This window comes from Vicugna pacos, chromosome 26, assembly GCF_048564905.1.
Source record: "Vicugna pacos chromosome 26, VicPac4, whole genome shotgun sequence".
In the NCBI taxonomy this organism is placed as follows: Eukaryota; Metazoa; Chordata; class Mammalia; order Artiodactyla; family Camelidae; genus Vicugna; species Vicugna pacos.
In genome coordinates, this window is record NC_133012.1 from 2,561,916 (window position 1) to 2,576,758 (window position 14,843).

A 14,843-nucleotide genomic window follows, 5' to 3' on the forward strand; every position below is an offset into this window, starting at 1 on the left:
GCGATATCCTTAATGAATATTCTCTGGCATCTAAATACAAAGAGGGAAAGTCCACTCCATTCAAAACCACATTTGTTTTACCAGTGAAACGAAATAGACTGTCGGCTCACAACCTCCATATGATCATTAATAATGCAATTTGTTCTTCTCACTCCCCCAACTTGAAGAGAAACGCTGGGTTGTTGTTTTTTTTCCAGCTACCCACAGAGTCCCATTCATCCAGCCCCTGAGTGCCTGGTCCTGGCGATGCCAAACTGCGAGGTCAGAGCCACAGGATGGGCCAGCTCCCCCTCTTTTCCTAAGAAAGAACTCATTAACACTCTGTTCCCGGGCTCTGGGAAGTATGAGGTCTCCTCAGCGTTTCCAAACATCACACTGGTAATGGAAGACGAAAGAGACAAGAAGGCAGAAGCACGGACAGGACTCCCTGGAGATCAGGGTGGAAGGGGAATTCACATCATGGAAAATTACTGGAGGTGAACCACGGGTATGCAAAGGACAGGTGGGTGTTCCGCTGGACGCAGCCCCTCTTAGAAGGAAAGGAAGTGTCATCAGCTGCACGCCTACCTCGCGCCCTACGCTGAGCCAGCGGCACCACCCGTGAGCTCCCTCCCTCCCTGCAGCAGTGCTATAGGGAACACGGTGGGGAGAGAGCCCCAAAGTGTAAAGAAATCTCCCAAAACGGTACATAGTAAAGGTAGGATTTTTCTGAGTTTGAAATTTAAGATCTAAAAAGAAAAAGGATCGCAAGCCTTTAGTTCTGCTACTATCCCACATGACCTTGTCTGCAAGCACTGGTCCTCATGAGTGGTTCTCCAACAGCAGGTGGCTGTCTCAAGTGGTAACCTGGCAGATACACTTGCCAGCATCCACAGACTGCCCCGAGACCTTAGGAACATAGACCCACCCTCGTCTCCGGAATCCCTCATCCTTCCTAAGAAATCACAGTGACAAAATCACTCTTGGACAAGTACTTCCCGAGTATCAAAGAACTAGACAATAAGCAGGTGCTAAAAATAAAAGCTGAACGCAGGAAAGCAACCACAGGGGCAGAAGAGATATGGAACCTCGCTCTGTCCAACTCACAAAATCATTCTCCACAACGTCCCTCAGGCTGAATCCAGGTCTGAGTTCTCCTCTCCCGTCATCCGATGCCCCGGTGTTCTCGGTGATTTGGCATAGGGAGTGAGGACCACTGAGGAGTGTCTGTGGCTTCATGAATTCTGCTTATGGGAAAAAGTGAGCAGGAGAAGGCAGGATGTGCGTGAGAGTGATTGGGAGTGCATCCATGGGAAAATTACAGACTCAGGTTTGAGAAATTTCCCAGCTGGGATTCAAAAGGCTGGGAAGTCTGCGCCACCCCACCGCCACAGTGACAGAGTTGGACATCCATCGTTAGCAGCACCCCATAAATAAGTCAGCTGTTAATCGAGCCAAAAGAAGCCTACCAAACGTCAACAATTAAAAAGAGCAGTTGCAAAGGAGCACATTGTGATCAATACTGTTTTAACAGTCTAGGAACCCCTGCTGTTCAATGGACAATGAATAAGCATTTCCACTTCCAAAGAATGTCCAAGACACAACTGGTTCCGAAGTGTGGCAATACCCATCCATGTACCTTAACTTCCTCACTTTCATAAATGGAAATCTAAACCTTTAGTCCATTAAACCACATCTGTGTGAGACATATGGATTCCTGAAATGCGAAAAATGAGACAAGAAGACTGAAAAGCCCTTTCTTCATCAGCATGCCTAAAATAACCAGCGAAAAGCACCAAGAGACTAGAAACATGTCAGCCAACTCAAGCTGTCTGGTGACACTTTCTTTGTGGATAATCATATATATGGTTTTGAATCTTGATGGTAATGTTTTGATTTGTATAAATCAGTGGAGTCCTCTGGGTTACAGCAGTGCAAGACAGAGCGGGGAGAGGGTCAGGAACTGTGCAGCCAACTTCTAAAATTATCTTTCTCATGAATATGTTTCAGAAGACAAAGTGCCCTTGGATGTGATACACCACAAATCACATGTTATATTCTTGACCACATTCCTTCCACATTAAATAATTTTACTGAAGAGAGTTTGTTTTAGGATATAATTGACTTTAAAAGTCATGAGTTTTTCCTCCAAAACATTGTCTTCTGTTATTCTGTGAATGGAACCCAAGGAATCTCTATGGATCGATGAAGACTGGATGAGAAGATGTTCCTTTGTTATTCCGAAGGCTTCCAGTGATGTACACCATTTAAGTTTTCTTCAGTTCAACTCGCTCTGATAACTGGGGATGAACATAGATACTGTTAGCAGAGCAACCAAGACAAGGAGCAAAATCCTGTTGCTGAATTATTTCAAGTATTTTTTTTACTGTATAAGTCTAACCAAATGATCCAGCAATCCCACTCATGGGCATGTATCCAGAGGGAACTTTTATTTGAAAAGATACATGCACCCCAAGTTCATAGCAGCACTATTTACAATAGCCAAGACATGGAAACAACCTAAATGTCCATCAACAGATGACTAGATAAAGAAGTTGTGATATATTTAGACAATGGAATACTACTCAGCCATAAAAAGAATAAAATAATACCATTTGCAGCAACATGGATGGACCTGAATATTGTCATTCTAAGTGAAGTAAGCCAGAAAGAGAAAGAAAAACACCATATGATATCACTCATATGTGGAATCTAAAAAAAGAAAAAAAAGAGAACAGTAATGAACTCATCTACAAAACAGAAACAGACTCACAGACATAGTAAAACAGTCTTATGGTTACTGGGGAGAAGGGGGTGGAAAGGGGTAAATTTGGGAATTTCAGATTTACGAAAGTTAACCATTTTTATATATAAATAGATAAAAACCAAATTTCTTCTGTATAGCACAGGGAACTACATTCCGTATCTTATAATAATCTTTAATGAAAAATAATATGAAAACAAATATATGTATGAATATGCGTGGCAGGGACATTATGCTGTACACCAGATATTGACACATTGTAACTGACCATACTTCAGTTTAAAAAAATGTATGGATCTAGTGGGGAGGGTATAGCTCAATGGATGAGTGTGTGCTTAGTATGCTCAAGGTCCTGGGTTCAATCCACAGTACCTCCATTAAATAAATAAATAAAAACTTAATTACCTCCCCCAAAAAACAAAGTTTTTAAATAATGAGATAAAATGTATGGGTCTAATGTTGCCTTAAAGGGTATCAAATAATACTTTTCTATTATACGCCAAGGATTTACCAAGTGCCTTCCACCCGTGCCTCTTAACACCATAAACATGTGAATCACTAATATGAGGGAGAATGAAATGACTCACAGGCTAAATAAAGATGCAAATAATGTGCTGTTAGAGCATCAGAAAAGATGGGCTAGGACTGGAGAGAATCAGACTTAAGCCAATCTCTCAGAAAGAAACCAAACTGCTCTGTTTGCAGTGGGCTGTGAGACTAAATAACACCGTCTTTCCCCTGAATCAGTTAGGATACAAATAGTTGATGTGCCTTCGTAAAAGAGAGTTCTTTTCCAGCACAGCCCGAGGGCTGCAGTTACACTCATGCCCGCTCCAAGAAACTCCTCTGGGCCAGCCCTGCCACTGTTAGATGCTGCAGCTGCTGGGCACAGGCCAGACACCATCCCAGAACGTGTTTCAGGGAGATCTCTACACTTAACTCTGGCACAGCAAGAAGTCTGGGCTTTCATCTGTTATGGGCTGAATGTTTCTGTCCCCTCAAAGTTCCCATGTGGAAATTGTAATCTCAGGATGTCGGTATTCGGAGGTAGGGTCTTTCGAGATAATTCGGTCATGAGGGAGGAGCCCTCGTGCGTGGGATTAGTGCCTTTACAAGATGCAGCAAGAGAGCACCCTCACTTTTTTTTTTGCCACATGAGGACATATTAAGCCAGCTATCTGCCTCCCGGAAGAGGGCCCTCCCCAGAACCCAACTATGCTGACACCATGACCTTGGACTTCCAGCCTCCAGAACTGTGAGCAATGCCTGTTACTGATGAGCCTCCCAGTTTATGGTATTTTGTTATAACAGCCCGAGCTAAGCCATCATCTCACATGTGTTACTGTGAGAGTTTAGACAAGCCCATTAGTTCTTAGTCTGTGTCTCCAGATCTGGAAAATAAGGGTTCAGACCAGGTCTGTGCTTCTCAGCAGAGGAGGATGGGCTTATCTGCCGCCTCGCCTCCACAGTAGGATTCCAGGTGTGTGAGGAGGTATGTTGCAGAGGGAACAGGAGGCACAGAAGAATGAAGATGGAGAAGCAGGACAGCATCTAGACTTTGATGTGGAGACAAGTGAAGGGGGCTTTAAAAAGCACAAGTAAGACTTAAAGTTACAGCCTTCCTGAGCATAAAGATTTTAGCAGACTGGCTGATAATGGTAATTTGCAATCAAACCCATGGGTCTGTCCATTAACCAAACAGCACCTCTCCCATAGCCGGCAGAGTCAGGAAGCACAACTCTCCCCTCAACAAAGTAAACACTCCAAAAGAACCCATCACACATTCCAGCACCTCACATGCCAACAAACCAGCCCCAACACAACAGAACAGGAGCCTGTGGTTCAGAAATCCCAGGTCGCGTCCCTGTTCTGCCATTAAGTTACCGTGTGACCTTGAACTGGTCACCAGCAAAATAAAACTTAGGACCAGATAATCTCCAAGTCACTTTCCAGCCCAGAGAGTAACTTCCTTCCTTTTTTTCATTCTGCATAAGAATCCATCTGCTCCTAGAATCCCTGTGGCATCTCGAAGATCAGAATTTACATCTCCATGTATGGGCTGTTTTTAAATTGCTGCATTCCCAGCCTTCCCAGGACAGCTGCCCAGAACACAAGTCTGAGAGGCAGAATGGGTGAAGTTTGTTTTCTCTGGCTTCTTTAAGATTCCCTCTGGCTAAATTCTACCCTCAACACTGCCAAGTCTCTGTCCTTCTGGAACTATAGGGCTCGCGTCACTGTGATAGATGAAGAAATTAAATCTTTCACCAAACCTGAATGGGCGTTTTTGAATGATAACTTTTATCTTCTTCCTTCCCAGATGCAGAAATGTCAACAGTTGAGTGATACTATGTTGTTGGTAAAAACTCACGACAAAATTGGACTTGCCTCTCAAATGATCTCTTATTACCTTGCAAATGTATTACTTTTGCTATATCAATTTCTTAGTTTATTTCGTGTTATGCTCCAGCTGCAAGGGAATTGAGAACATATTGTCCACATTTTAAAAAAAACTGTAACATTAACAGAAGAAATATTTCACCATGAAAATGAAAACTGTGTGTAAATATTTATATAACTGAGTTTATTCAATCACTTTATTGGGTCAGGCCAATAGAAGGATGCTCTTTTTTTTTTTTGTATTGAGAGTCAATGAGACAGGAGACAATGTTAATCTCAATGTTCAAATAAATAAGTAGTAACATTGCTTATAGATATCAATTTCTATCACAGAATGTATGAGCTGTTACTCTCAGGGAAACTACAATTCCTGTATACTACTTACTCTCTATACTGGATAACAACAAAATTAAAAATAAAAATGAGAAACACAGATATTTAATCAGTAAATATTTAAAATCATTAAAAATATGTTTTCATCTATACCATGGCCAGTTAAGCAAGATGGGCGAAAATAGTAAACAAAGAAAAGAGTGTTCGAGTAATGAGCAATAAAAATGAACGCACGATTGGTACACATACCAATAAGGGTGATAATTATGCTGCGTAAAAGAAGCCAAACAAATAGAAAACATACTGTATGATTCCATTTATATAAAATCCTAGTAGATCAGTGTTTGCCTGGGGATGGGCACGGGGGGCTGGGAGGGACCAGGAGGGAGCAGGAGGGGTAGGATGGTGGCATTACCAAAGGGCAGGCGGAAATGTCCCCGGTGATGTCTGTATCTTCATTATCTTGATTTGGGGGATGGTTTCACAGGTATATCCAAACTAGTCAAATTGCATACTTTAAAGATGTGAGTTTATTGTGTAGCAATCATACCTCAATAAAGCTATAAAAATTATCACATAGGGAGACAAAGATCGGAAAAAATTTTTAAAGATTCAGAGTAGTCAGATTTTGAGGCCATTAAGATAGCCATTGGATGAAACACTACAGAAAAAAATAAGCTACTCTAAACACAGGACACCACAGTCTCAGGAAAGTCCTTCTGAGCACTGAAGGGCTATGCCTAGATGATGCTCACCATACACATATAGTTAACACACATGCAATTAATGTGTGTGATTAACGTGTATGTAACTAACACATTTAACATATATGATTATGAACATATAAAGTTTAATTATATAATTTAATATAGCATATTAACTATATCGATATAATTATATGATATAATTATTAAACATAATATAATATTTAATACTATATTAAGTTAATATCTATAATTATAAATTTATATATGATTTTTTACTTCCTTAGGATTTCAGACAGAAAGTTTTAACTATCCTCAGAGTGGCAAAAACAACAGCTGGCATATACTGAACACTGACCGTAAACCAGGTCCCAATCTAATGGACTGACTCATTTGATCCTCACCTAAGGAGCCTAAGAGACGAAGACCACAGTTATGATGAGGACGTCAAAGTTCAGAGATGTTAAACAACCTGCCTGACGTCCTTCAGCACCCCTGTGGTGGAGCTGGGATGTGAACCCAGGTGGATCTCCTGAAATTAACTTTCTTTCCCTCTGCTAGACAAACGGGATCCTGGAGCCAGGGTGTGGGTCATGATTTGCTGACTCCCACCTCTGACGGCTTAGAGAAACTCTGTCTATTAACCAGCTACATTTCTAGGTCTGCAAGCTAATCACGGTAGCACAGTCAGTAATGAAGTGATGGTGGAAGTCAGGCGAACCAGAACTCAGCAGGAAAAATAATGCCCAGAAACCAGTCAACAGATTTGGTTTTGGCTGTGTCCTCTGTGATGACTCAGGCAAGCCATTTCCCTCCCTGGAGTCTATTCCTTCTTTAGTAAAATCAAGGGTTTGGACTAATCGATTTCTAAGATTCCTTCCAGCTCAGTGATTCTGCCAATTATCTTTTGGGTACTACACTTTGCATTTTGTAACTTGGGTCAAAATTTTTCCATGACACCATTTTTCAGATACAAAGCTTCCTCCATCCCTTAAAACATCTAGACCTCCCCACACATCTAGCAAATCTCTTCATTATTGCATTTCCCAAAGGTATTCTGTTCCCCAAGAGACAGCCCTAAAAGAAGGTCCAAGGAAAAGGAAGAGGGTCCCTCAATCAGAGCCTGCCCTGTTCTCCTGCACATACTGACAATCTTTTTCACTTCAAAACCACTGAGAAATTGATTTGCGAAGTGTGGTCAAGACGGTGGGGTAGGAAGGCCCTAGGTTCCCCTCCTCCCATGGGCACCCCAAAATTACAACTATTTACAGAACAACTATCTATGAGACCGACCTGAAGACTAGCAGAAAAGATTCTCCACAACAAAAGATATGAAGAAGGAACCACAGCGAGATGGTTAGGAGGGGCGGAGACGTAGCAGAGTTAAGACCCACACCTCTGGGTGCACGACCCACAAACTGGAGGAGGAAACCCACAACTGCATGGGTTCTCCCCAAGGATCGAGGGGGCTGAGCCCCACACTGGGCTCTCCAACCCAGGGGTGCTGCACCAGGAAGATGAACCCCTAGAACGTCTGGCTTTGAAGGCCAGTAGGGTTGGCATACCAGAGACCTAGAGGGCTGTGGGAAATAGAGACGTCACTCTTCAAGGGCACACAAAGTCTCACACACTCTAGGACTCAGGGCAGAGGCAATAATTTGAAAGATGCCTGAGTGACACCCACTCACTGATCTTAGGGAGCCTCTGAGAGAGGAGGAGGCAACTGGGACCCTCCTGGGGATGTAGACACATGGATCCTGGTGCTGGCAAGTACCATTCTGGAGTCCTCCCACTAGCCTGTGATTGCCGGAGGCTAGCCTGCCCTGTGTTGGGCTGCACCAGTTCCAGCCCCACCACCCAATAAAGAGTTCAAGGTAATGATCATAAAGATGCCCAGTGAACTTGGGAGAAGAATGGATGAACACAGTGAGATGTTGAACAGAGTTAAAAATAAAAAGAAGAACCAAACAGAGATGATGACTATAGTAACTAACATAAAAAATACAGTAGAAGGCTAGATGATACAAAAGAACAGATGAGTCATCTGGAAAACAAAGTAGTGGAAATTGTCCAGCTGAACAGAAAAAAAATAATTCTAAAAATGAGGACAGTTTAAGAGACCACTGAGACAACTCAAGTGTACTAACATTCACATTATACAAGTCTCAGGAGAAGAGAGAAAAGGACAGGGAATTTATTTGAAGAAATAATAGCTGAAAATTCCCTAACCTGGGAAAGGAAATAAACACTCAGGTCCAGGAAGCACAGAGAGTCCCAAGCCAGATGAACCCAAAGAAGTCCTCATTAAGACACACGGTCATTAAAATGGCAAAAATTAAAGAGAGAATCTTAAAAGCAGCAAGAGAAAAGCAACTCATTACATAGAAGGGAACTCCCCCAAGACGACCATCTGACTTTTCAGCAGAAATTTTGCAGACCAGAAGGGAGTGGCAAAATATATTCAAAACAATGAAAAAAATAAAGAAGAAGGAAAGAATACTCTCCCCAGCAAGGCTATCATTCAGATTTCAGGATATAAAATTAATATACAGAAATCTGTTGTGTCGCTATACAGCAATAACAAACTAAAGAAAAACAAATTAAGAAAACAATCCTGTCTACAATTGCATCAAAAATTAGAAAATACCTAGGAGGAAGTCTAACCAAGGAAGTGAAAGACCTGTACTCAGAAAACTATGACACTGATGAAGGAACCTGAAGGTGACACAAACAGATGGAAAAGTACATTGTGCTCAAGGGTTGGAAGAATTGATATTGCTAAAATGACCATACTACTCAAAGCAAGCTACAGAGTCAATACAATTCCTGTCAAAATCGCAATGGCATTTTTCACAGAACTGACTTCAGACTACACTACGAAGCTACAGTAATCAAAACAGTATGGTACTGACACAAAAACAGACACATACGTCTATGGAACAGAATAGAGCCTAGACATAAGCCCATACTTACGTGGTCAATTAATCTATGACATGGGAGGCAAGAATATACAATAGGGAAAGACAGCCTCTTCATTACATGGTAGTGGGAAAACTGGGCAGCTATGTGCAAAAGAATCTAACTGGAATACTGTCTCACACAATGCCCAAAAATAAATTCAAAATGGATTAAAGACTTAAATGTAGGACCTGAAACCATAAAACTCGTAGAAGAAAACATAAGCAGTATGCTCTCTGACATCAGTCTTAGCAACCTATCTTTTGCTCTGTCTTCTCAGGTAAGGGAAACAAAAGCAAAAATAAACAAATGGGACTATAGCAAACTAAAAAGCTTCTGCATAGCAAGGGAAACCATCAACAAAATGAAAAGGCAGCCTACTGAATGGAATATTTTCAAGTGATAAATCTGATAAGGGGTTAATATCCAAAATACACTAAGTACTCATACAACTCAACGTCAAAACAAACAACCTGCCTGAAATATAGGCAGAAGATCTGAATACCCATTTTTCCAAAGAAGACATACAGATGGCCGACAGACACATGAAAAGATGCTCAGCACCACTAATCACAAGGGAAATGCAAATCAAAACCACAATGAGATAGCACCTCACACCTGCAAGAATGGTTATCATCAAAAAGACCACAAATAACAAGAGGATGTAGAGGAAAGGGGACCCTCATGCACTGTTGGAGGGGATGTAAATTGGTACAGCTGCTACAGAGAACAGTATGGAGATTCCTCAAAAAAGTAAAAATAGAACTTCCATAAGATCCAGCAATTTCACTTGTGAGTTTTTACCTGAAGAAAATAAAAACACTAACTCAAAAAGATATATGCACCTTTTTGTTCACTGCAGCATTATTTACATTAGCCAAGATATGGAAGCAACCTAAGTGTCCATTAATAGACGAATGGATAAAGAAGATGTGGTTTACACACACAGACACACACACAGGATGGAATACTACTCAGCCATAAAAAATGAGATCTTGCCACATGCAACAACATGAAGGGATCTAGAGGGTATTATGCTGAGGGAAATAAAACAGAGAAAGACAAATACCACAATTTCACTTACATATGGAATCAAAAAACAAAATAAACAAAACAAAACAGACTCTTAGATACAGAGAACAAATAGGTGGTTACCAGAGAGGAGGGGGGTGGAAGATGGGTGAAACAGGTGAAGAGGATTAAGTGGTACAAACCTTGAACTATATCAGATAAACAATAAATTAAGTCACAGGAATGGAGTATACAACATAAGGAATATGGTCGGTAATATTGTGATAACTTTGTATGGAGGCAGATGGTTACTGGACTTGCCGTGATGATCACTTCATAATGCATGCAAATGTCAAATCATTATGTGGTACACCTGAAACTAACACGATATTGTACGTCAACTATAATTCAATTAAAAAATTAAAAATATTTCAAAGTTGGTTTGGGCTTTCAGTGGTGAAAAGGAGGCACCCCTCTGCCCGGGAGTTCTTTTTCACTTTCCCTATGAAGCTGCCGTCATCCAAGACGGTCCAGAGGACTTAGCATGTTGTGGTCATGGGGCCAGGTGCCATCTGTTTCCATTCTGATTGGTTCTCTAAAGTGGCTGTTCTCTCTTTGCACTAAAAACACATCACTCTCTCTTTTTAAATGATGGATCTTCTGACCCTTTGGGGAGACATAAAACATAAGAGGCAATAAATAAGGCAATTGTAAACCATTTCAGCATCTATAAAACTATCTCCTTTATCACAACAGAAAAGAAGGAAAACGAGCTGGAAAGAAAATGCAACTGACAGGGAAGTAGATATCCTTTAGAAGGACTACTCTGAATTTCCTTCTCCATATTTGGAGGTTGGTGCTGACTTGAAAATTATTTCTGGGAAGAGCACTTCTCACATGTGCTAACCACTTTCACGATGCATTGGTGAGGCAAACTTCACAAAGGAAAATCACAGGAAACACAATGTCTGTTTTGCTGTAATTCCACCTATACTTCTGCTCCACGTTCTCATTCTGTATTTCATATACTCTCTATCTCAGAACACATAATTTATATTTTTATTTTATTTTTATTGACTCATTTAGCAATCAGCATACTATAATAAACCAAAAACATTAAATATAGATCACCGTTTTCCCCCATAAAACCAGAGATTTAGAAAATTCGCTTTCAGCCTTCATCACTGCACAGACATCGGTTTTATGTGGTTGTGTTCACTCCGTGCACACTGTTTTCTAATTTTTTGCTTGAATTCTGCACATAACTACTTGGTCCGTATACAGCTGGCATTTTAAATGGAGAAATATTCCATTATATCCATTATACTGCTAAAACAGTTTAATTCAGCCATCTTTTTGTTGGCTGTTTCCCCCAAGTTATAACTCAGTCAAGCAAATTCAAATAAATGTTGTCTTTCCTTTTTGAGTTACTGCCTCAGGCTGTAATCTGAAAAGTGGGATTACCAGTTTAAGACCACAATCGGCTGGGCGACTTTCATTGTAAATTGCCGGGGGTGGGGTGGGGGTGGCTCTTTAAAACAGGCACTACCACTTTGCACTGTCACCAGGTAAATATGAGTCTAGCTTTTTCTTCATAATCTCTTTAACACACTGGGCTTTCTAGGTTTTATTTATTTGAGGGCGATTTCAAAAGAATGATGCGTAGTCTTTCAGTTCTTTGAATCTGTCACATGTTTGCTTAATACTCTTACCGCCTCTTCTTAAAAACAGGTATTGTCTCCTATATGCCAGGTGCTTTATGTGCCTTGTAACTCACTTAATACCCCTGACTGCCTCAGAAAGTAGACACTATGCATTTTATTTTCACTAAAGAAACTCAGTCTAAAAAGGTTAAATAATGTACGCAAGATTCGAAGGCTAATGGTTGATATTTGAAATTCACTATTACGTCCTGTGGATTCTCCTTTACACCGCACTTTTAACATCCTTCCAGTTTTTCTTTTCTTTCTTTCTTTTTTCTTTTTGGTTTATTTATCCATTTATTGGGGGTACAAGATACACAAAGAAAGCGATTAAGGGGGCCCCATCTTAAAGGTACAGCCAGTGCACTTTTCCCTACATATACACTAGGCAACCACCACACGGGTCAAGACACAGAATCTCTCATCAGCTTAGCTCTTTTCTTTCCTCTGCTTTTTAAACACAGACTGGTTTTGTGCATCTCATCCCACGTACGGCCTGGGACCGAAGCTCTCCAAACAGACGTTAAGTCAACTGTTTAATCACAGAAGGTTGAAAACTAGACGTGACCTCAGACATGATGCGTCTCAACCTCTTAAACTCCCAGGTGTGGAAACTGAAGCCCAGAAGGAAAGTGACTTACGCAGGATCTAATCATTCAGAGCTATTTCTGCCCCACCACGCGGCTGGTGTGGACCTGGCTGGCTTCCTGCCCTTCCTTACATGGGAGCCAAGGTGAGGGCTGACCAAGAAGGGAGGGTACTCACCAGAGAACCCGCCAAGGTAAAGTTGGTTTGTTTTTTTTTATTGTTATCTTTATTTTTGGATGACTCTTGAAGTAACCAAAGGGTCAAATTATAATAAGAAGACGTTACTGTAAAACATTATTTTGTTTTTAACATAGAAGTATCAACACTGGGGATGAGATATGGTTGGAGCTGGTCAGGAGAGGCAGGAAGGATGCTTCAAGTTCCAATTAGGGAGACAGGTGCTGTCTAAGATGCTGGCTTGAGCATCCCCATTTGTGTATTTCCTACACAAGAAGCCCCAAGGAAGAGGAGATAATGTGTCAGATTTAGGGTTATTCTCTTTGTGAACACATGTAGAAACTGTACTAAAAATGTATCCTCATGGACATTCTGATTTCTATAAATTTAAAAAATATTTGAGAACAATAAAGAAATGGAAGAAGGGGGGTTATAGCTCAGTGGTAGAGCATATGCTTAGCACGCACGGGGTCCTGGGTTCAATCCCCAGTCCGTCCATCAAAAAATAGATAAATAAATAAATCTGGTTACCTCCATTCCCCCCCCAAAAAATTTTTTTTAATTAAAGAGATTAAACAACTATAAATGGAAAATAAGAACCTGTTTTAAGACATGGTTTTCCATGTCATATTTTGAATTATTTCAAGGCCTCTTCAGCTGGAAAATCTCAGTCGTTTTGGTCATGGTGTATGTCCACCTTGGACGAGTTGATATTAATTTTAATACAGCAGAATTCTGTTTCAACATTTAGGGAGGCATTCAGAACTCTGGAGAGGGTTTCAACTGGGAATCCTGCCAAAGAAACAGGGCTTTATTTTTTTCTCTCTATCCTGGAAAAACAACAACAAAACAAATAGCAAGAATGAATAAATTCTTTCTTCACTCTTTAACAAAAAGAAGATGTACCAATGCTTGAAATCAAATGCGTTTGCCCAGCAGAGTCGTCTCCTTGGGAGGGTGGACACTTACTCCCATGATGCTCCACTGCTTGTGACTTCTTTTAAAGGCTTTCTTTTTTTTTTTTTTAATTGGAATACAGTCAGTTACAATGTGTCAATTTCTGGTGTACAGCGTCATGTCCCAGCCATACACATACATACATATACTCATTTTTATATTCTTTTTCATTTAAGGTTACTACAAGACATTGAATATAGTTTCCTGTGCTATACGGGAGAAATTTTTTAATTTATTTTTATATACAAAAGCCCTCTTTTACAAGAACTTTCAGAGTGCATTTGAGTCAAACAAATAAACCGATTTTACTTTTTTAAAGCTATAAAATTAGCACCAACAGAGTAAAAACTGGATGTGTGCCTTTCAAGTCACTTGAAAGAAAACAAAAATATAACCCATATAATAAAAGCACACAGAACAAGAAGCATAGAAAGTAAAAAAGATTTTTTAATTGACAAAAGATCAAATTTGTCAAATAAGACAATAAAGGTGAATGGGTTAAACAGACCCCAACTAAGACAAAGATTCTCAGCATTCAATTATATGCTGTTTATAAGACAGGCCTAAAACCAAATGACTCAGAATCTAACAGAAAAAGAAGGGCAAAAGACAGAGAGGGGACACCTCAGAGGCAGAGGGGATGCTTGGCATGCATGAGGTCCTGGGTTCAATCCCCAGTCCTTCCATTAATAAATAAGTAAGTAAATAAATAAACCTAATTACCCACCCCCCACAAAAAGCAAGACAAAAGGTGTCTAGAAAACACAAATGGAAAGAGGGTGTAGATGGCAACATTTATACCAAACAAAGCAGAGTTTGTGGCAAAAGAAAGTTCAACAAGACAGAACGTGCAAAAATTTTCAACTACTAATAAAAATTCCACTTTTAAGAAGCAATTCAGTTTCTCAAACTGGTCAACAGATTTCAATTATAATACTTTTATCATTGGGTGTCCAGGCAAACTGACACACCCAGAAGCTACAATTAAGAACATAAAAGGAAAATGATCAATACAGTATGGATTCATACGATGAAATAAAATGTAACCACTTAGAGCACAGGAAACTATACTCAGCATCTTGTAATAAACTTTAATGGAAAAAAATATGAAAATGAATATATGTATGTATATGCAAGGCTGAGACATTGGGCTGTACACCAGAGAGTAACACTTTGTAACTGACTGTACATCAATTTAAAAAACGTAACCACTAAAAAACACATTTTAAAAATGCAATGCATGGCAATGCACCCACCATACAATACCAAGTA

General features: G+C 40.2%; 1 protein-coding gene across 5 annotated transcripts in view; it reads right to left on the reverse strand.

Moving 5' to 3' along the window:
- Positions 1–14,843, reverse strand: part of CSGALNACT1 (chondroitin sulfate N-acetylgalactosaminyltransferase 1) — a 257,501-nt gene that overhangs the window by 139,069 nt on the left and 103,589 nt on the right. Inside the window, exon 1 of one of the 5 annotated variants that reach the window (XM_072950188.1) lies at positions 1,087–1,991. The exons of the other annotated variants lie outside the window; for them this stretch is intronic. The gene's annotated coding sequence lies outside the window, so the exon portion shown is untranslated. Of the gene's footprint in view, positions 1–1,086; positions 1,992–14,843 lie in introns of those variants that run through there. 5 annotated transcript variants of the gene reach the window in all.